Source organism: Tachyglossus aculeatus, chromosome 4 (assembly GCF_015852505.1).
Source record: "Tachyglossus aculeatus isolate mTacAcu1 chromosome 4, mTacAcu1.pri, whole genome shotgun sequence".
Taxonomy (NCBI): domain Eukaryota; kingdom Metazoa; phylum Chordata; class Mammalia; order Monotremata; family Tachyglossidae; genus Tachyglossus; species Tachyglossus aculeatus.
The window spans coordinates 74,621,409-74,643,535 of NC_052069.1; positions in this window are offsets into that span (position 1 = coordinate 74,621,409).

Sequence of the window (22,127 nt, forward strand, 5' to 3'; positions counted from 1 at the left end):
AGCCCGCAACCTTGGTGTCAGCCTCGACTCCGCTCTCTCGTTCACCCCTCACATCCAATCCGTCACCAAAACCTGCCGGTTTCACCTCTGCAACATCGCCAAGATCCGCCCTTTCCTCTCCATCCAAACTGCTACCTTACTCGTTCAAGCTCTCATCCTATCCCGTCTGGACTACTGCGTCAGCCTCCTCTCTGATCTCCCATCCTCCTGTCTCTCCCCACTTCAATCCATACTTCATGCCGCTGCCCAGATCATCTTTGTGCAGAAACGCTCTGGGCATGTTACTCTCCTCCTCGAAAATCTCCAGTGGCTACCAATCAACCTATGCATCAGGCGAAAACTCCTCCCCCTCGGCTTCAAGGCTGTCCATCACCTCGCCCCCTCCTACCTCACTTCCCTTCTCTCCTTCTACAGCCCAGCCCACACCCTCCGCTCCTCTGCCGCTAATCTCCTCAGTGTACCTCGTTCTCATCTGTGCCGCTGTCGACCCCCAGCCCACGTCCTCCCCCTGGCCTGGAATGCCCTCCCTCCCCACATCCACCAAGCTAGCTCTCTTCCTCCCTTCAAAGCTCTACTGAGAGCTCACCTCCTCCAGGAGGCCTTCCCAGACTGAGCCCCCTCCTTCCTGTCCCCCTCCTCCCCCTCCCAATTCCCCTGCCTTACCTCCTTCCCCTCCCTGCAGCACCTGTATATATGTATATATGTTTGTATGTATTTATTACTCTATTTATTTATTTTACTTGTACATATTTATTCTATTTATTTTATTTTGTTAATATGTTTTGTTTTGTTGTCTGTCTCCCCCTTCTAGACTGTGAGCCCACTGTTGGGTAGGGGCCATCTCTATATGTTGCCAACTTGTACTTCCCAAGCTCTTAGTACAGTGCTCTGCACACAGTAAGCGCTCAGTAAATATGATTGAATGAATGAATACAGTGAGAAAAAATCAAAAAGTGTCTTCATTTGTTTTACTTTCTAGGACAAGAAATTGGATAAACAGTAAGAGAGAATACAAAATCTTAATCTTTGCTCCACTCTAGTGTAACTACACTGCATCACCTGTCTACTTGTTTTGTTTTGTTGTCTGTCTCCCCCCTCTAGACTTTGAGCCTGTTGTTTGGTAGGGACTGTCTCTATCTGTTGCCGAATTGTACTTTCCAAGCGCTTAGGCTCTGCAAACAGTAAGTGCTCAATAAATACGATTGAATGAATGAATGAATGCAAGGAGAAAGCGTTGATTGTCAAAATTCCATTTGGAACACCCCATAGGGAAAAAGTCACAGAAGCAGCATGGCCTAATGGATAGAGCACTAGCTTGGGCATCAGAAGGACTTGGCTTCTGATCCCAGCTCTGCCGCTGCTCTGCTGTGTGATCTTGGGCAAGTCACGTCACTTCTCTGTGCTTCACTTATCACATCTGTAAAATGGGAATTAAGTCTGTAAGCCCCATGCGGGACATGGACTGTGAGCAACATGATTATCTTTTGTTTATCCCAGTGTTTAGTACAGTGCCTGGCACATAGGAAGTGCTTAACAAGTACCATTAAAGAAAATGGTGGGATGTGACGAGGATACGCCCAGTGTACCAGGAATTGATATCATGTTGTTCTTGATGTTGAAGAAAATTAAGGGGCCTCCAAGGACAATATAAAGAAGAGGTCTTCCTGGTGGGGGCCTGAATTTCCCATAAAAGGAGATGGAATGATAGAGTAAGATCTATCTAGGGTAAGAGAAGCAGCGTGGCTCAGTGGAAAGAGCACGGGCTTGGGAGTCAGAGGTTATGGGTTCTAATCCCAGCTCCACCACTTGTCTGCTGTGTGATTTTGGGCAAGTCACTTAACTTCTCTGGACCTCAGTTACCTCATCTATAAAATGGGGATTAAGTCTGTGAGCCCCATGTGAGACAACTTGATTACCTTGTATCACCCCCAGCACTTAGAACAGTGCTTAGCACATAGTAAGTGCTAACAAAAGCCATCATTATTATTATTATTGTCTCCAACTGAGCAGGATGGGAGAGTCAGGATTAGCTGAGGTCTTAGCATCTACAGTCCACCAGCTTCCATCACCAATTGAAACATGTAATGGGTTACTAAGAATGTGGAAGCCTTTTGTGGGGACCATAAAGTAAAACTGTAGCTTGAGTTCTTTCTGTTCCTCTCACTGGTTTTCAGAACACTGAAATACGGTGCCTTGAGTGGACTCCAGAGAATGGATACCATTCAGGAAGACCCCAGTATCAACTCTCACATCAAAGAAGAGGCATTTGAGAAGGATCCTTTTCTAAATAGCAATTCAACTGCAAAACCTTTTACAGGATCTCATAGATCATCCTGTTACTAGAAGTGAGAAGGCAGCCTCCTTCAACTTACAGCACCAGAATCGGGTCGACAGCAAAATACAGAATGCTAGTCTTTGGCTTCTTTGAAGCTCTACTGGCTCGTGTGTGGAGATAATTGAATATAGATTTTGCCTTTTTTAATGGCATTTATTAAGTGCTTACTACATGCAAAACACTGTTCTACGCACCGGGGAGGTTACAAGGTGATCAGGTTGTCCCACAGGGGGCTCACAGTCTTAATCCTCATTTTACAGATGAGGTAACTGAGGCACAGAGAAGTTAAGTGACTTGCCCAAAGTCATATAGCTGACAAGTTGTGGAGAAGGGTTTCAAACCCATGACCTCTAACTCCAAAGCCCGGGCTCTTCCCACTGAGCCACGCTGGCCTGTATATACTTGGGAAGGGAAGGGGAAAGGAAGTGGCTTCTTGCAGAAGCTGGTCATGTACGTGTGTATAATCTTCCTTCACTGAAATCAGTCTTGTGTGCTGACTCAAAAGTTGATACTTCGCTGTACCTCTCCCTGCTTTCTTCCTTGGGCTCCAGAAATGGCAGGGATTGCCTGATTCCAGGTATATGGAGCTTCTTTTGGTCACTGGCCAGCCCAGGAGGGAGTCCAAACAGGGGCCTGGGCAGGGTTCAGGGTCACACAAGGTGGCAGAGCAGCTGGTCTGACAAGCTGGGGGCTGGAGTTGGGAGAAGGCAGTGCTGGAGTGGCAGACAGCTCCCTGGCTAGGCCCAGGACCCCTTGGTTTGGGCAAAAGCAGGGCCATCCAGAGGGGCCAGGGAGAAAGAAAGAGGGCAGCTTCCTGGCTCTCTACCAACACACCGTATTGTACTTTCCCAAGCACTTAGTACAGTGCTCTGTGCATAGTAAGCACTTAATAAATACTGTTGAATGAATGAACACCTACAGTCCTTCAGACCAGCGATCTCTCCACTAGCCTGTACTGCTTCTCTGAGGGCCTGAAGGAGGACAATAGAATTAATTAATTCTTTCAATTGTATTTACTGAGCACTTACTGTGTGTAAATCACCATGCAAAGTGCTTGGGAGAACACAATATAGGAGGCCTGGCCTAGAGTTAACAAACAGACACAGTTCCTTCCTGCCCTCAAATGTATCCAGTGATGTAGGTCAGACCTGCCCTAATCACCCAATCTCTTCCCAGGTGCCTCTAAGTGGAAACAGGAGGCACTGCCCTTTATGACTCCAGAGGCTGCTGGGCCTTTTCCTGCCCTGTATAAGGCTCCTGAGGGGGAGCAACTACTCCAGGCAACAGATAGAAACTGCCCCAGTGCTCTGGTGAGTAGGGGGCTCTGGCTGTTCCAGCTATACCCCTCCCCCCCCCCCCATAAATAATAAATAATGATGATAGCTTTTATTAAGTACTTACTATGTGCAAAGCACTGTTCTAAGTACTGGGAAGGATACAAGGTGATCACGTTGTCCCATGTGGGGATCACTGTCTTAATCCCCATTTGACAGATGAGATAACTGAGGTACAGAGAAGTGAAGTGACTTGCCCAAAGTCACCCAGCTGACAAGCAGCAGAGCTGGGATTAGGACCCATGACCTCTGATTCCCAAGCCCAGGCTCTTGCCACTGACCCACATGTTTTTTAAGGTGGGGATGGGGTTGCCGATGCCTACTGTGTTAATTATTTTGGTGATGATCAGATTATGGGTGGAGGGATTGGGGAGAGAGTGAGGACTGGCTGATGTGGTAAGGGAGGTTTGGGGGAGGTGTTGACTTCAGGGTTTCAGAAATGATTTCACTATGTGTTGCTAAAGTGGCGGGGATGAAGATTGGGGGTGTTAAGGGAGAAATGTAGGGGTGTTTTATGGGTTGTGATGCTGTTGATAATGATGTGCTCATATATTGGGCATTGCCTGGGAGAAGGAAGACTGGGGAGGGGCTGGGGTGATAGTAATGGTGCTGATGATTCTGGTTTTTGCTCCTGACACCGCTGTTGGTTTGGGGCTGGAGGTTGAGAACTGCCTCTGCTGGTTTGTGCTGGGGGCATATGCTGGTGGGGAAGGGAAGACTGGGGATCAGTTAGCCCTAGTCCTGAGGAAGGCCATGCCTGGCTTGGGGGTGACTGCTAGATCGGGTCGAGGGTCCTGGAGGATTGAGACAAATGACATCTTAGTGATAGATACATGGGGCATGTGGGGTGTATATGAAGTGGGCAGGCTCACCGTCTGTATAGCTCGGTGTCAATCTCTGTCTCGTACTCTGACTAGTTCAAGGGCTGGGTCACTGTCTTCTCCATCCATGAGAAACAGCATGGCCTAGTGGATAGAACATTGGACCTGTGATGGACCTAGCTTTGCCACTTGTCTGCTGTGTGACCTTGAATGAGTCACTTCACTTCTCCGTGCCTAACCCTATCCATAAAATAGGGATTATTACTGTGAGTCCCATGTGGGACATGGAGTGCATTCAACCTGATGAGCTTGTCTCTGCCCTGGTGCTTAATATAGCCTTAATAAATAAATAAGCACTGTACTTAACCAGCCAAGACAAGAAAATCACTCTTTAAAAATAAACAAAAACCCCAGACCTTAGTGCAGTACTTGGTGCCCAGTGCATATTGGTCATGGATTGGGAAGGGAAGGAGGGGGGCAATGGGGAGAGAAGAGGGGAGGTGCTGCTCCTGCCCCTTCAGGGCTGTGAGCGGAGATCATGTCTCTTCATCATATGGGCTGCTTCTTGCTCTATTTCCGTTCTTACTCTTTCCTCTTCCAATCAGTTGTAAGGGATTACAGAGAAGCAACAGGGCCTTGTGTATAGAGCCAAGGCCTAGGTTCTAATCTTGGCTCTGCCTCTTGTCTGCTGTGAGACTTTGGACAAGCTATTTTACTTCTCTGAGCCTGCTACTTTATCTGTAAAATGGGGTTAACACTGTGTACCCATGTGGGACATGAACTGTGTTCAACCTGATGATTTTTGTATCTATCCCAGTACTTAGTACAGTGCCTGGCACATAGTAAGTACTTAACAAATACCCTAAAACAATTATAAAGCTTGTGTCTATCCAAATCAATTGTATTTTTTGAGCACTTGCGCTGTGTAGAGCTCTGTAGTAAGTGCATGGGAAAGTATAATATAATCAATGGTATTTATTGAGTGTTTGCTGTGGGCAGGGCACTGTCCTACATCACACTGTAAAATGCTGAGGAACAGTGACAGTGTCTTATGCTGAATCTTCGCAAAACTTTAGCACACAGTGTGCTCATTAAATGCCCTTGATTGATTGATTCATTCATTCGATCGTATTTATTGAGCGCTTGCTGTGTGCAGAGCACTGTACTAAGAGCTTGGGAAGTACAAATAGGCAACATATAGAGATGGTCCCTACCCAACAATGGGCTCACAGACTAGAAGGGAGAGATGGACAAAAAAACAAAACAAGTAGACAGGTGTCAATACCATCAGAATAAATAGACTTATAGCTATATACACATCTTTAATAAAATAGAGTAATAAATATGTACAAATATGCACAAGTGCTTTGGGGAGGGGAAGGGGGTAGGGCGGGGGGCTATGGGGAGGGGAGCAGGAGGAGAGGAAAAGGGGGGGCTCAGTCTGGGAAGGCCTCCTGGAGGAGGTGAGCTCTCAGGGCTTTGAAGGGAGGAAGAGAGCTAGTTTGGCAGATGTGTGGAGGGAGGGCATTCCAGTCAAGAGGTAGGATGTGGGCCAGGGGTCGACCGTGGGACAGGCAAGAATGAGGCAGAGTGAGGAGGTTAGCAGCAGAGAAGTGGAACGTGTGTGCTAGAATTGTGCTCACTGTAGTGATTTGCACAGTAAATAACGGTGCGCAGCTCTTGCCTAAACTTGTTGTCAGGTATTACCCTGAGCCATCTGAGGGCCTGTCTCCGAAGTGAACCCTCTTAAGGATGGAACCACCACAACCTTGGACCTATCTGACAATGTGAGCCCTCTGAGGGTAAGGACATGGGGGCTCTTTAATGTTGTCAGGCCCCGTGAGGGCAGAGCTGCTGTAACCAGGGCTATCCTGGAGGCTGAGCCCCTCTCTACTGACTAAGAGCAGGGCTGCTACAACTGTGGGCCTGTCTGACATTGAGACTCCCAACCCCAAGAGCAGGACCATTGGGACTGTGGGCCTGTCTGACTTTGTGAGCCCCATGGAGGGCAGGGCCACCATGACTGTGTGCTTGTCTAATATTATGAGCACCTTCAAGGGGAGGGTAGCCACAGTGGTGTGACTCTCTGACACTGTGAGCAACCAAAGGCAGGGCTGCTGCATTCATGCTCCTGTCCAACACTGTGAGCTTCCCAAGGGCAGAGCTGCTGCATCCATGTATCGGAAACAGACAAAAACATACAATCGGGCTAGCAGAGATACAGCACCAGTAGAAGAGTGGAATGGAATGTCTGCAACAGAGTCTACCCCTCACAGACTGTTAGAGTGGAAGCTTCTTGAGGATAGGGCTCATTCTCCTACTTGTCTGTCCCCGAATCCCTCGGTGCAATGAACATTCAATATCATATAGGCACCCCCGGCCCTCCTGTTGGCTGGTGTCATCACACTGATTGCTCAAGTTTACATGCTGTAGCTATATACTGTGGATCCCCTGTAGACGTGCAGTCTGCTTCTGCCCATCTCTGTGTGTTTATATTGTACGCTCCATGAGGGCAGGAGATATATGTTCCATTTTACTGAATGTGACGAAGTTCCTTAACACAATGCATGGAGTGTACACAGCACTAAATCTACAAAGTTTTAAAGCCTAGGTTGAAAATCTGCTTTACATTTGCACCTTAAGGTGACAAAGGAGATGAACTTCAGGATTTTTATTGTTAACCTCCAGTAGAGATGTCTAAAAACAGGCTCACATCTCCTCCTGCCTTCAAGACATCTCTACTTGGATGTCCTCCCTCCACCTCAAACTTAACATGTCCAAAACAGAGCTCCTTATAATAATGATGGCATTTGTTAAGTGCTTACTATGTGATAAGCACTGTTCTAAGCACTGGGGTAGATACAAGGTAATCAGGTTGTCCCGCGTGGGGTTCACAGTCTTAATCCCCATTTTACAGATGAGGTAACTGAGGCACAGAGAAGTTAAGTGACTTGCCTAAAGTCACATAGCTGACAAGTGGTGGAGCCAGGATTAGAACCCATGACCTCTGACTCCCAAGCCCATGCTCTTTCCACTAAGCCATGCTGCTTCTCATCTCTACGTTGGATCTCCCTTCTTCAAAATTTGCTTAGAGATCATGTTTTTCCTCCAGCAGGAGAGTATTCCAGGGTATTCCAGTATTCCAATATTCCAGTATTCCAGAGAGTATTCCAGTAAGCACTCAATAAATATGATTGAATGAATAGGAGGAAGGTCAGATTGTGGGTCTGAAACCTCTGCAGAGCTGATCCTCCAATGGGAGAGATTCCAGTGGAAATGGTAGCAGTGTAGGGGAGAGATGGACAAGGAGGAGGGCAATGCTTGGGTACTCATCTCTTCCCACCTATCCTTTTCCCTTTTTTTAGCTTTAACCCCTTTCTTCTCATGTCCCTCTCCCAGTCCCCACCAAAAAGAAGAAAAACAAAGCCAAAGATAGACATACGGTGATTCCACCCTCCTGGACTACAGACCTCTGGCCTGCTGGATGAAAACTTTGGTATTTAAGCACTTGATATGTGCCAGAAACTGTACTAAGCACCGGGGTAGGTACAAGGTATTTGGGTTAGGCACAGTCCCTGTCCCACATGGGGCTTACTGTCTTAATCCCCATTTTAGAGATGAGGAACTGAGGCACAGCGAAGAAGTGACTTGCCCAAGATCACACAGCCCCTGGAAACCACCAGAAGCCATCCCGAAACACACTGGATCCCTCATTCCTCACCATCCCCAGACCAGACCAGGCCAACCAAGACATTTGCTGGGTCTTGGGGCTGTCTCTGACCACCACCAGGTGCCCCCTGAGATAAGCCCTGGGAGCCTATAGTGCAGAGCACAGGGAGTGTCTTAACTCCAAACTCAAGCCTATTTCTTATCCCTCCTATTTGAATAGGGTCTCTGCTGTCAGAAGGGGTGGGGTCTGCTGAGGGCAGCACAGAAAATACTGTTATGATGGATTTTTTCAGGTCAATGTAGGGGTCTACCACATTCTTCCTTTAGTGAGGAGGGCGAGGGAGGGGTCTCTGAGCAAAGCTGGCTGTGGACTCTGCAGAGCAGGTGGACCTGATCCCCTAATCCCTTAGAGAAACAGTGGGGCTAATGGATAGATTGAGGGCCTGAGTTCTAATACTGGATCCACTACACGTCTGTTGTGTGATCTTGGGAAACTTCTCTGTGCCTCAGGTACCTCATCTTTAAAATGGGGATTACAACTATGAGCCCCATGTGGGACAGGGACTGTTTCCAACCTGATTATCTTTTATCCACCCCAGCACTTAGTACAGTGCCTGGCACATGAGTGCTTAACAAATATGACTTGAAAAAAAAATAAAAACAAGCCATACACAAGGAACACTTGAGAGGTCAGGCAGCCCCTGCCTGTACAGTGCTGGGCCCAAGCCACTGAGTGTGTGAGAACCAAAATGTGTTCTCTGGATTCTGACAGTCCCCACTTCCTGCCACTTCTTCCCTGCCTGTTCCCAAGAGATTGTATGTGCAAACTGGACCCAGACAGTTTCTCCTGGGTTCACATTCCTCCTGCTCCAAACAGTACATAACTCTAGAGCTGATTCCCCTCCTAGTTCATAAGCTCCTTGAGGGCATGAACTCGCCTGTGCTTAGTACAGGGCCCTGCATGCAGTATTTGCTCAAACATTATTTACATCCACTTGTAAGCTATGTCTTGGTCATGTTTTCATCTCATTCTCTCCTCCCAATTACCACTTCCAGTAAGTGCTGTGGGGTATAAATGGAGCAATGTGCTTTGATGGAAAGGGCACAGGTCTGAAAATTAGAAAACTGTAGTACTGGTTCTAGCTCTGCCACTACTGGGCTCAGCGTCCTCTAGCCTCATTTGCCTCATCTGTAAAGTGGGGGATAATACTTCCTGCTTCTCCTTCCCTCACAGGGCTTTTGTAAGGACCGAAGAAGCTAAGTTTGCTTGTCCCATTAGACTGTCAATGCTTTGAGGGCAGGGAGATCACGCTTGGTTTAACCAGTGCTCCCCCAAGCTCCCAGAGCAACTCTCTGCTGTTCTGCCATGGATCCCAGCACAGCACTCAAACTCAACATGTCCAAAACAGAACTCCTGGTCTTCTCACCCAAACCCTGTCTTCCCCCTGACTTTCCTATCACAGTCGACAACACCACCAATTGCCCGGTCTCACAGGCCATTAACCTTGAGGGAGGCAGCAATGGATTAGCAGAAAGAGCCCATGTCTGGTAGTCAGCACATCTGGAATCTAATCTTAGCTCTGACACCTGCTCACTGTATGACCTGGGACAAGCCGCTTTACTTCTCTATGCCTCAGTTTCCTCAACTGAAAAGTGGGAATGAAATACCAGTTCTCCTTCCCATTCTGATTGAGAGTCCAATGAGGGATAGGAACTGAGTCTGACCTGATTATCTTGTATCTACCCTAGTTCTTGGTACCAGGTAAATACTTAACAAATACCATCTTTTTTTTAAAACGTGCTTTGGAAAAATTAAAACGTTCCACAATTTCAAGATATTGCTCTTCATGTTCACAAATTCTTAGAAAGGATTAGAAGTACCAGGCCAAACCTAGGAACAACAATGATGCAGACCAACTAATGGAAAACTTGAGATTCACTCTCAGTGCTTGACATACTCCTACCCAACAATCTCCAGGACAGACAAGTCCTATTGAAACTGAAGAGATTTAGATCTGCATGGGGAACCCTACAAACACTGCTTGTAAGAGTGGCAAGCACAACCTGAAGTAAACTGGCTGAATCCAGAGTAAAGCACAGATGAGCACCAATTGATGAAAGCTGGGGTCTTTGTCAAGGTCTAGAATAAGATAGTATTTGTAAAGATAGTATTTGTACATTGAGATCTAATACCAGACAGTGTCTTCTTCACAGAGAAAATTGATTGAAAAGAGAATGGCAGAGAGATGCAATATGGAAAAAAAAGAAGAAAAGCTATTCAAAGTCTCAAACTAAAAAATAAGATTCAATATGAGACTGAAAAGTTGTGTATCTATTCAGATTTGCTACAATTAACCATCTAGGTTTAGGGAAAATATTTGCATATTCCTCCAGTTGTATAATATTGTTTGTTCCCTGAGGCACAAGTGCTTGGCCTGACGGGAGGAAATGAGGTTCAAGGGTTTTATGAAGCTGCTTGGTGCCAGAATAAAGTGGCAGTAGTTTAAAATTCAACAATCCCCAAATTAGAGTAGTTCTGAATGTGAATTGGCTATTTAAAATGTATTATATAATGGAATTTTGAAAATGATAGTGACCAAGGGACTCTGAATATGGAAAAGCACCTCATTTTGTTTCTGACACTTTGATCTTTGCATGTCATGTTTCACCAAGAAAATAACATAATGAGTTTGAAAAAAAGATATGCTGAGTGGAGAGTTTGCAGTTTTAACCAAAGCTTTCTGGGAAAGAACACAATGAACAAAATAGAATGAAAATGCTCTGGGCATCATGTCCCTGACAACTGGTAACCTGACTTCACTAATTAATGCAGTCTCCCATCTGGTGCTCAGGCTTGCTGTTTGTGCCTAATACTCAGCTTGACTAATGTGTGATGCACCGGAACTGAAGAGAAAACTCCTGAAAATCAATAGAACTTAGGCTTGTAGGAGAGTTGCATTATCCTCCTTGATTTCTCTCTGCCTTTCGGCTCTCGCTTTCAATTAGTGACCATCCTGCTGGCTCTTCCTCCTCTATATTTCCCAGGGCCATTCCTTCCCTTCTCCCTCACCAGCCACATCATGTGGTTAAGGCTGTTTTTATCTCATGAGAAGCAGCATGACATAATGAATAGAGTGGGAGGCTGAATTCTAATGCTGGTTCCACCTCTTACCTGCTGTGTGACCTTGGACAAGTCAGTGCTCTGTGCCTCAATTACCTCATCTGCAGAATGGGGATTAAGATGTGAGCCCTATATGGGACATGGACTATGTCCAATCTCAGTGCTTGATGCAAAGTAAGCACTTAACAAATACCATCATTGTTATTATGATATGACTATTTTTATCAGCCTCTTATTGGTAATTGTAGTAGAGGCATTTATTGAGTGCCCACTGAGTGCAGTAATAAAAACTGTGGTACTTGTGCTTTCTATGTACTAAGTGCTGGGTACAAGAAAATCAGGGTGGACACAGTCCTATCCCAGATAGGACTGAGGGAGTAGGGTTTAATCCCCACTTTACAGAAGCAGCATGGCTCAGTGGAAAGAGCACGGGCTTTGGAGTCAGAGGGCATGGGTTTGAATCCTGGCTCTGCCACATATCCGCTGTGTGACCTTGGGCAAGTCACTTAACTTCTCTGAGCCTCAGTTACCTCACCTGTACAATGGGGATTAAGACAGTGAGCCCCACATGGGACAACCTGATCACTTTGTATCCCCCCCAGCGCTTAGAACAGTGCTTTGCATATAGTAAGTGCTTAACAAATGCCAACATTATTATTATTATTCTTAGGAAACTGAGGCAAAGAGAAACTGAGTGACTTCCCCAAGGTCACATGGCAGGCAAGTTGTGGAGACAGGATTAGAACCCAGGTCCTCTGAGTCACAAGCCCAAATCTTTCCACTAGATTCCCAAGTCACAGTATTAAGTGCTTCAGAAGGACTTAATACAAAGAAAGGGCATGTTTGCTGACCACGGTTCTAACAGGAGAAATATACAATACAAAGAATAGTTGAAATACAGATTTGAAAGTTCAATTAAATAAAAAAACAATGCTGAATGGGTATTAATAATTTCCTAGGTACTAGAATTGGTAGATGGGTTTATACAACCTGCAGTCTAGGGAATGGATTGGGAAAAGCATGATGGAGGTGGTATTTCAGGAGGTCTTTTAATATAGGGAGGGTCATGGGTCTGTCAGATGTGAGAAGGGAGGGAAGTCCAAGCTAGGGGAACAGCCTGTTAATCCTGTTTATCCTGTAAACCTGGATGTTGTGAGCCAGAGGATAAAGTGGGAATTGAGAGTGAAGTATAGTTAGAAGCCTTGTTTGAGAGCAAGCTGGGTAGTAACAGGTGAAGAGAACAAAGAGGTAAGGTGAGACAGATCAGTGGAGGGCCTTGAAGTTTATTATGAGGCATTTCTATTTGAAGAGAGATTTTTGGAAGCCAAGGTGAGGGATTTAAGCAGAGGAGCAATGCACAAGAAGATGGCCAGTGCAACAGTGTGTAGTATAGTTTGGCCGAGAGAGAGGTTGGAGGCAGGCAAGCCAGTGAGGAGGCTGATAAAATAGGCTAACATTATATGACTATTCACTTATTCAATCGTATTTATTGAGTGCTTACTGTGTGCAGAGCACTATACTATTCCCTTGGAAAGTGCAATTCGGCAACTGAGACAATCCCTACCCAACAATGGGCTCACAGTCTAGAAGGAGGGAGACAGACAGTGAAACAAAACAAGCAGACAGGTATCAGTAGAACTTGTACTAGGTTTCTAGCAGTGTGAATGGAGAAGAAAGGAACAGATTAGGGCGATATTGTGTGGGAAGGACCCACGGAATTATGCAGTAGACTTCATGTGAGTTGACCACACGGAGTTGAAGATGATTGAGGTTTCAGGCTTCTGAGATAGGAAGGAGGGGAAAGTGTTACTGACTGAGATAGGAAAATTAGGAGGAGTGGGTTTCAGAGAAAAGGTGAGTAATTCTGTTTAGATCTACTGAGGGTGAGGTTTCTGAGAGACAGCCAAGTGGAAATCTCTTGGAGATGTAGGAGTGTAGGCTTGTTGAGAGGTCTGGATTAGTAAAATAGACTAGGACTGACCCTTATAGTGGGGGGGGGGCGGGGGTAGTTGAAGCCATTTGAGCAGGTGAGTTTCATGCGAGTGAAAAGAGAAAGGTGACCAAGAATAAAGCTTGAAGGATGGCCCCAGTAAGGAGATGAGAGGCCACTTAACAAAACTGAGATTTCAAAAGGGATGTCAATGCCATGCTAGAAAAACTAAAGCCTCATAATGTATCAAGAAGGGGGCAATGGCCCAAGGCTCCCATCAGTGGGGGAAAAAAAAAAGAAAAATTATATTCTCATCCTAAAATCCTCATTGGTACATGCAGGTGTTTACCTATGTCCTCTCTGTGACAAGCCATCAGTCCTTTCCACCATTCATTCATTGTCGTATTTATTGAGCGCTTACTGTGTGCAGAGCACTGTACTAAGCGCTTGGGAAGTACAAGTTGGCAACATATAGAGACAGTCCCTACCCAACAGTGGGCCCACAGTCTACACCAATTTACCCAATCTTAAATGTCATCTTTCTTCACCTATTACTCCCCAGTTCACACTTTTCCCTCTGCCCAATCAAGCAATCAGTCCCCAAGCTCACATTTTAACTTGATCTTGCCCAAGAACTTTCCCACCTCTGATCCCTTATTCACATTATTCTGATTGCCTGAAACTCCCTCTTTTCAAAATCTGCTAGACCACAATTTCCCCCCCATCATCAAAATCCTTCTAAAATTCCACCTCCTCCAGGAAGCTTTCCCCAAGTGCCAACATCCCAGGTGACATCAACCTCAACAGCTTCCTTTAGCATTTATATATATTTTTATCCAGCTCCAATATTTATACATATTAAATTACTTTCCTATTTTTCTCTTGTTATAATAATAATTGTGGTATTAAGCACTATGAGCCAGGCACTGTATGAAGTGCTGTGGTGAATATAAGCAAATGGGATTGTTCACACTCTTTGTCCCATTTGAGGCCCTGCTCCCAATATTTGTAAATATTATGTCAGTTGATCTCATTACAAGAGAGGTTGTAAATCTAAGAGCAGGGAATGTGTATGGTGCTTCAGTTGTAATTTTCCAAGTGTTTATTATAGTGCTTTTCACTCAGTCACTAGATGATTATCTTTGATGGATGGTACCATATGGCAGCTTTGGTTCAATCAGGAAATCTTCAGATATGTATGTGTGGGATGACTGCCAAATCTCCTCAAGGCAAAAAACAACAACAAACTGACAGTTTGAAAAGCAGACTCACAGAATCCATGTTTAATGGGCCCCACATTTTCTGCCTCACTGATAAAGCCAAATGGGGATTTGCCATTAGTGATTTTTACCTCGATTTAGCCAGGAACAGAAAATTCACTGGGGCAGGATATGTCACACAAACTTATGCTACTGCCAGGCTCTGCATGGCTCTTGATTGCTTAAGATTCTGCCTAATTGACAGTTGCCCCAGGGGTTGCTGAATCCTTTGTGCTTGTCTGCTAAGAATTTTTCACGTTTTGCAACCAGTACTTTGTGACAAAAGTAGAAATGTTTGTGAGGTCTTGTCTGACAGAGTCACTCTTGTGGAAACCCTGCATTCCACACATGAGGGTAAAGAGCAGAAACATGAACAATAGGTGCAGCAGATGTCTCAGCCTTATCTTGCCTGATCTTTTTCCATCTGGGCATTCAGGCACTAAGGCTTTCCTCTGTTTTCAACAGCCTGTCCTCAAAGTGCCCTCCACTTCAGAGCAGTGGGGTGAGAACAAGGAGCTGCCAGCCAGCTGATGCCAACATCTGTGTGCTGAGGGCATATTGGCAGTCCAGTGAGAATAAGTGGCTGAAAAGCATATGTCTCAGCCATGTTGGTAATATGAACACAGCACCAAAGGTTAAACAACTCAATTCAAGAGAAGCAGCATGGTCTAGTGAATAAAGCACAGACCTGAGAGTCAGAAAGATCTGGGTTCTAATCCTAGCTCCACCACTTTGCTATGTAACGTTGGGCAAGTCACTTCACTTCCCTCTGCCTCTGTTACCCCATCTGTAAAATGGGGATTAAGACTGAGAGCACAACATGGGACATGGACTATATCCAATCTGAGCAGCTTATCTACCTAGTGTTTAATACAGTGCCTTGTACGTAGTTCATTCATTTATTCAATTGTATTTATTGAGTGCTTACTGTGTGCAGAGCACTGTACTATGTGCTTGGGAAGTACAAGTTGGCAACATATAGAGACGGTCCCTACCCAACAGTGGGCTCACAGTCTAGAAGGGGGAGACCGACAATAAAACAAAACATATTAACAGAATAAAATAAATAGAATAAATATGTACAAGTAAAATAGAGTAATAAATACATACAAACATATAGACATATATACATGTGCTGTGGGAAAGGGAAGGAGGTAAGGTGGGCGGATGGAGAGGGGAAGGAGGGGGAGAGGAAGGAGGGGGCTCAGTCTGGGAAGGCCTCCTGGAGGAGGTGAGCTCTCAGTAGGGCCTTGAAGGGAGGAAGAGAGCTAGCTTGGTAGATGTGGGGAGGGAGGGCATTCCAGGCCAGGAGGATGACGTGGGCCGGGGGTCGATGGCGGGACAGGTGAGAATGAGGCACGGGGAGGAGATTAGCAGCAGAGGAGTGGAGGGTGCCGGCTGGGCTGTAGAAGGAGAGAAGGGAGGTGAGGTAGGAGGGGGCGAGATGATGGAGAGCCTTTAAGTCGAGGGTGAGGAGTTTCTGCTTGATAGTTAGCACTCAATACGTAGTTAGCACTCAATACCAGTAAAACAAACGACAAAAAACCAAATACCATAAAAAATTTCAAAAGCAGATTGTTTTTTGCCTCCTAACTGCCCCAAGTGGATGTGGAGGTTATACACTAGCTCATTTTCAGCAAAATATCAGTCAGGGCTGCAAAATTCTTACTCTCCAGGGGCTTCACTCAAGACTCTTTTGATTTAGATTCAATTTAGGTTCAATTTAGCCTAATTTGAGAGGCCTGCTTCTGGCCATGTAGCTGTCCCAGTGGGGAGTCCAGGCTAAGCCAAATTCTGATTCAGTGATCCAGGGGGAACTGAGGTGACTCTGAGGCTTGCTGGCATTCTGTTTGGTTCCAATCCCACCCTCTTCAGGTTTTCTCTCAGACCTCTTCTGGACAGGGTCAGATTAGCACAGGGACTCATGGAGACAAAGCCTAGGGATTCTGGGCAAGGGACCTGCCCTACAAGCCCTTCATGATGTATTTTCAGGTGGCATGAGGTCCATCACTCCAACCTCAGCCCCTGTTAAAAGCCACCCTCAAGCACTGTTGGGTGGAACATATATCTCCCCCAGGATCTCCTTCCTTCTTTGGAACTTCCTTCCCTCTCATCTGCAGCTCAAGGACAGCATTCAGGACAACCATGGGAGCAACAACTGCATCCAACCTAGCTAAAAAGACTCCAGCTCAGCTTCAGTTTTTCTGGAAGAGGAAAGAACTCCTAGTCTTACCGGGAGAAAAGTGGAGATGAAGGAGTTCATCCCATTACTTACTCTCCTCTCCTTACTCCCAAAACCATTGCTTGTGGGAGATCTACCCAGAGGCAAAGTCAACCCTGTTTCATCTCCAGAAACTATGGCCCCAAGGCCAAATGCTTATAGTCTCATTAGTGAACTAACAGCCCCATTCATTCATTCATTCAATCGTATTTATTGAGCGCTTACTGTGTTAAGAGTACTGTACTAAGCGCTTGGGAAGTACAAGTTGGCAACATATAGAGACAGTCCCTACCCAACAGCGGGCTCACAGTCTAGAAGGGGGGTACAGACAACAAAACAAAACATATTAACTAAATAAAATAAATATGTACAAGTAAAATAGAGTAATAAATATGTACAAACATGTATATACAGGTGCTGTGGAGTTGAAGGAGGTAAGGCGGAGGGAGAGGAAGGAGGGGTCTCAGTCTGGGAAGGCCTCCTGGAGGAGGTGAGCTCTCAGTAGGGCTTTGAAGTTTGTCACTCGTACCTCTCTCGGGAGGTGAACAGGCAGGTAGCCACTTTCCTTCTTTACTGCTCTATCTGAACTCATGTCTCCGAGTCATTTTTCCTATCTGCATTATCACCTTGGGTACACGGACCCTGCAGCCGATTTACACCGATTAACCTATTTTACACCCTACTTTTCGATAACAGGGCCATTGAGGTGAGCTACATCGAGTGTCCGTAGAGGAGAAGGCTAGGCCCTGAGTTCAGATTGTTATCAAAATTAAGCTGATTAAGCTGGAAATATGGGGATGCCAAACCACAGAGGGATCTTTTTTTTTCCATAACACAATTCAAATAATGTGTGAGGGAGAAAGATGGAGCGAGGGAGAAAGGGAGAGAGGGGGCAAGCAAGCTTTCTGGGCCGAAAAGGTGTCTTTTCCCTCTGGTGTATTGTGAGGGTGGTCAGAAGCCGGAGTTAGGGTTTCCGATCGAGGCCATGCCATCCCGGGCTGCGCAAGGCTTTGGCCCCTGAGGGTTAACTCTCTATCCGATCCCCAACCAGGCCCCTCTCCCCTCCCATCCCCTAAAACCCGACCCTGGCTCCAAAATGAGTGCATCACACCCCACCTTACCTCCCTATCCATAGAGAAGCAGCGTGGCTCAGTGGAAAATAGCACGGGCTTTGGAGTCAGAGGTCATGGGTTCAAATCCCGGTTCTGCCAATTGTCAGCTGTGTGACCCCGGGCAAGTCACTTAACCTCTCTGGGCCTCATCTGTAAAATGGGGATTTAGACTAGCAAGTGCTAATTGAAGGGGGATTAGTGATTGCTTAAGATATTCATTCATTCAATCATATTTATTGAGTGCTTACTGTGTGCAGAGCACAGTACTAAGCACTTGGGAAGTACAAGTTGGCTACATATAGAGATGGTCTCTACCCAACAGTGGCCTCACAGTCTAGAAAGAAGCCAAGAGGTCAGTGCCCATTGGGCTGAGAGGAGTTGGGATGGGAGGAGTCAGCATGGAGATGGGGAAGACACCTAATCAGGGTAATAATAATAATAATAATTGTGGTATTTAAGCATTTACTATGTGCCAGGCACTGGGGTAAGTACAAGCAAATAGTGTTGGACACAGTCCCTGTCCCATATGGGGTTCAGAAGTCTTAATCCTCATTTTTCAGATGAGGTAATTGAGGCCCAGAGAAGTGAAGTGAATTGCCCAAGGTCACACAGCAGACAAGTGGCAAAGCTGGGATTAGAAACCAGGTCTTTCTGACTTCTAGGCCTGTGCACTATTCATTAGGTCATGCTTCTCCTCATCAAGCAACAAAACTCAGACCAGGCTCATATCTGTGTGCTGTCAGAGAAGAAGGCCTAAGCATGGAGGCTACTGCAGGGCAAACAATGGATGAGCATTAGTCTAGTCCCAATGATTTCATGACCAAGAAACTGTACAAAGAAGCAGCAGGGCTCAGTGGGAAAAGCACGGGCTTTGGAGTCAGAGGTCAGGGGTTCAAATCCCAGCTCTGCCAATTGTCAGCTCTGTGACTTTGGGCAAGTCACTTAACTTCTTTGGGCCTCAATTACCTCATCTGTAAAAATGGGGATGAAGACTGTGAGCCCCCCCGTGGGACAACCTGATCACCTTGTAACCTCCCCAGCGCTTAGAACAGTGCTTTGCACATGGTAAGAGCTTAATAAATGCCATTATTATTATTATTATTATTATTATTAATATTATTACAAAGGAAACAGCAGGGTCTAGTGGAAAGAGCACAGGCCTTGTAGAGTAATAATAATAATGATGGCATTTGTTAAGTGCTTACTATGTGCGAAGCACTGTTCTAAGCACTGGGGAAGATACAAGGTGATCAGGTTGTCCCACGTGGGGCTTACAGTCCTAATCCCCATTTTCCAGATGAGGTAGCTGAGGCTCAGAGAAGTTAAGTGGCTTGCCCAAGGTCACACAGCAGACATGGGGAAGCTGGGAATCCCAACTCTGACAGTTGCCTGCTGGATTATCTTCAGCATGTCCCTTAACTTTTCTGGGCCTCAGTTTCCTCATCTGGAAAATGCGGATTCAATAACTGTTCTTCCTCCTACTTAAACTATGATCCCCTTGTGAGACAGGGATGGTATCTGACTAGATTAACTTGCACTCAGAATTGTTCTTGACACATAGTGCTTTACAAATATCATAATAGTACAAGGAATAATAATAATGGTGTTTAAGCACTTACTATGTGCCAGGCACATAGACACATAAGATAATGGGTATAGATATAAGATAATTGGGTTGGGCACAGTCCCTGTCCCATATAGGGCTCAAAGTCTTAATCCCCATTATACAGATGAGGTAACTAATAAGGTAATTGAGGCACAGTGAAGTGACTTGCCCAAGGTCACATTGCCAACAAGGGGCAGAGGGGAAATTAGAACCCAAGTCCTTCTGCCCCCCAGGCCTGTGTTCAATCCACTAGGCAAAGTGCTAAATGATAATAGTGCTGGCAATTAGCACAGCACCATCCTCATGATCTTACTGGGTAGCAATTACCACGAACAAGGATTGGTTCACAACAGGTTTTCTTCATTACAAATCCCACTGTCCCTACTCACCAGGATTCACAATATCAGCATAATGTGGCAGGCAGAACATTAACAGAATGAAGACATTGTCTTTTTGCATGCTGCAAACCCTGATTGTAACTAACCATGGTTCCTGCAGCTGATTGAAAATCTCTCCTCCTGGCATTGGCAATAAGGAATATCTGGATCCTTAATAGTATTTATTGGTTACTTACTGTAATCATATTATTTATGGCATTTGTTAAGCACTTACTATGTGCCAAGCACTGTTCTAATCTCTGGGGGAGATACAAAGTAATAAGGTTGGACACAGTCCCTGTCCCACATGGGGCTCACAATCTTAAACCCCATTTTACAGATAGGTAAATGATGAGATACCTAAGGCACAGTGAGGTGACTTGACCAAGGTCACAGAGCAGACATGTGGAGGAGTAGGGATTAGAACCCATGTCCTCTGACTTCTAGGCCTGTGCTCTTTCTACTATGCCACACTGCTTCTCATATTGTGTGCAGAGCACTGTATTAAATGCTTGGGAGAGTGTAATGAGAGTTGGTAGACATGTTCCCTGCCCACAAAAAGCCCAGTGCCTACAGCTGGTGCCCCATGTGTAGCAGGTGGCCCACAAAGTAACAGCTGCTGCCAATCATTCTGATTGGCAAAGTGCAAGAAGTTAGGCCACCTGAAGAAATGCAGCATGTTGGGAAGTGCCCACATAATTATATGAGAAGCAGCATGGTGGAGTGGATAGAGGATGAGCCTGAGAGTCACAATGTCATGGGTTCTTATCCCGACTCTTCTGCTTGTCTGTTGTGTGGCCTTGGGTAAGTCACTTCACTTCTCTGTGCCAGTTACCTCATCTGTAAAATGGGGATTGACACTGTGAGTCCCACTTGGGACAGGGACTCTGTCCAACCCAATTTGCTTATATCCATCCCAGGACTTAGTACAGTGCCTACCACATAAGTACTTCACATATATAATGATGATAATAATACATTTATGGCCAAAATAACCACAGAATAGTGTTACTGTTGCCCTGAAGTGCCTTAGCCCAGCTGGCAGTCTCCAAGGTAGTGACCTTAGCAGCTGTTGAGTTTTTCACCATCCATTTTAGCCAGATGTTTTCCAGATTCTGAATGCATGTGTGTGTGCGTACACACACACACACACACACACACACACATACATATATATATATATATATATATATATATATATATCACCCCCCCACCTTATGGGCATCTAGTGGCTGCAAAATCCCCAGCCACTTTCACAGGGCCAGAATTTATGGTCTGTAGACATGTATGCACCTGGGACAACTCAAAGAACTAGTAGATGAAGTCACCGAATAATTCTGATTCTAACAAACCATGAAGAAGTAGCTTATCCTGAAAACTCTAAATGATGTGTATATAAGCTATGAGAAGCAGTGATGCCTTTGTGGAAAGGGGATGGGCCTGGGTTATAGTCCCAGCTCTGCCACTGGCCTGTGAGAAAGTCACTGGAGATACAGCATGGTGTAGTGGATAGAGCACAGGCCTGGGGGTCAGAAGGTCATGAGTTCTAATCCCAGTTCTGCCACTTGTCTGCTGTGTGATGTTGGGCAAGTCACTTCAGTTCTCTGTGCCTCAACTCATCTGTAAAATGGCACTAAAGACTGTGAGCTCTATATGGGCCAAGGACTGTGTCCAACCTGATTACCTTGTATCTACTCCAGTGCTTAGTACAGTGTCTGGCATGTATCAAGTGCTTAAAAAATACCACACATCATTATTATTACTTTATCTGAGCTTCGGTTACCTCATCTATAAAACTGGAATTCAATATCTGTTCTCTCTCTCTTTCCTTCCTAGACTGTCAGCCTCATGTGAGACAGGGTCTGTTTCTGATCTGATTATTTCGAACCTCACTTAAGGTTCAGAAAAGTGCTTAGCATGTACTAAACTCTTGAAGTCATTATTTATATTGTTGTTAGTATACCCAACAGGATAAAAGTTCAAAAATTGTCAAATTCCTATAATATGACTTAGCATAAAAATAAATTCAGTGCCATTGTTCACAGGGATTGTGTTTGTTTACTTTATTGGGCTCTCCCAAGTACCCGGTAAGCACTAGATAAATACCAGTGGTTGACTGATTTTTTCCTGAGCACTTTAGTCACAGGGTAAAGGCAATAGTCATGGCCTCTGAGTCCTGACCTAGCCAATGCCCATTCCATTAACCAGGGTCTCTCTGTTTAGAGATATTGGAGAGGTCCTTAAACCACTCCAGGGCTGTCTTTGAAACAAAATGTGATTCCTGTCCCTCTGGGTCTACTTTCATCACAAGAGTTTCAACACAAACTCTTTTCTTTCCAGCA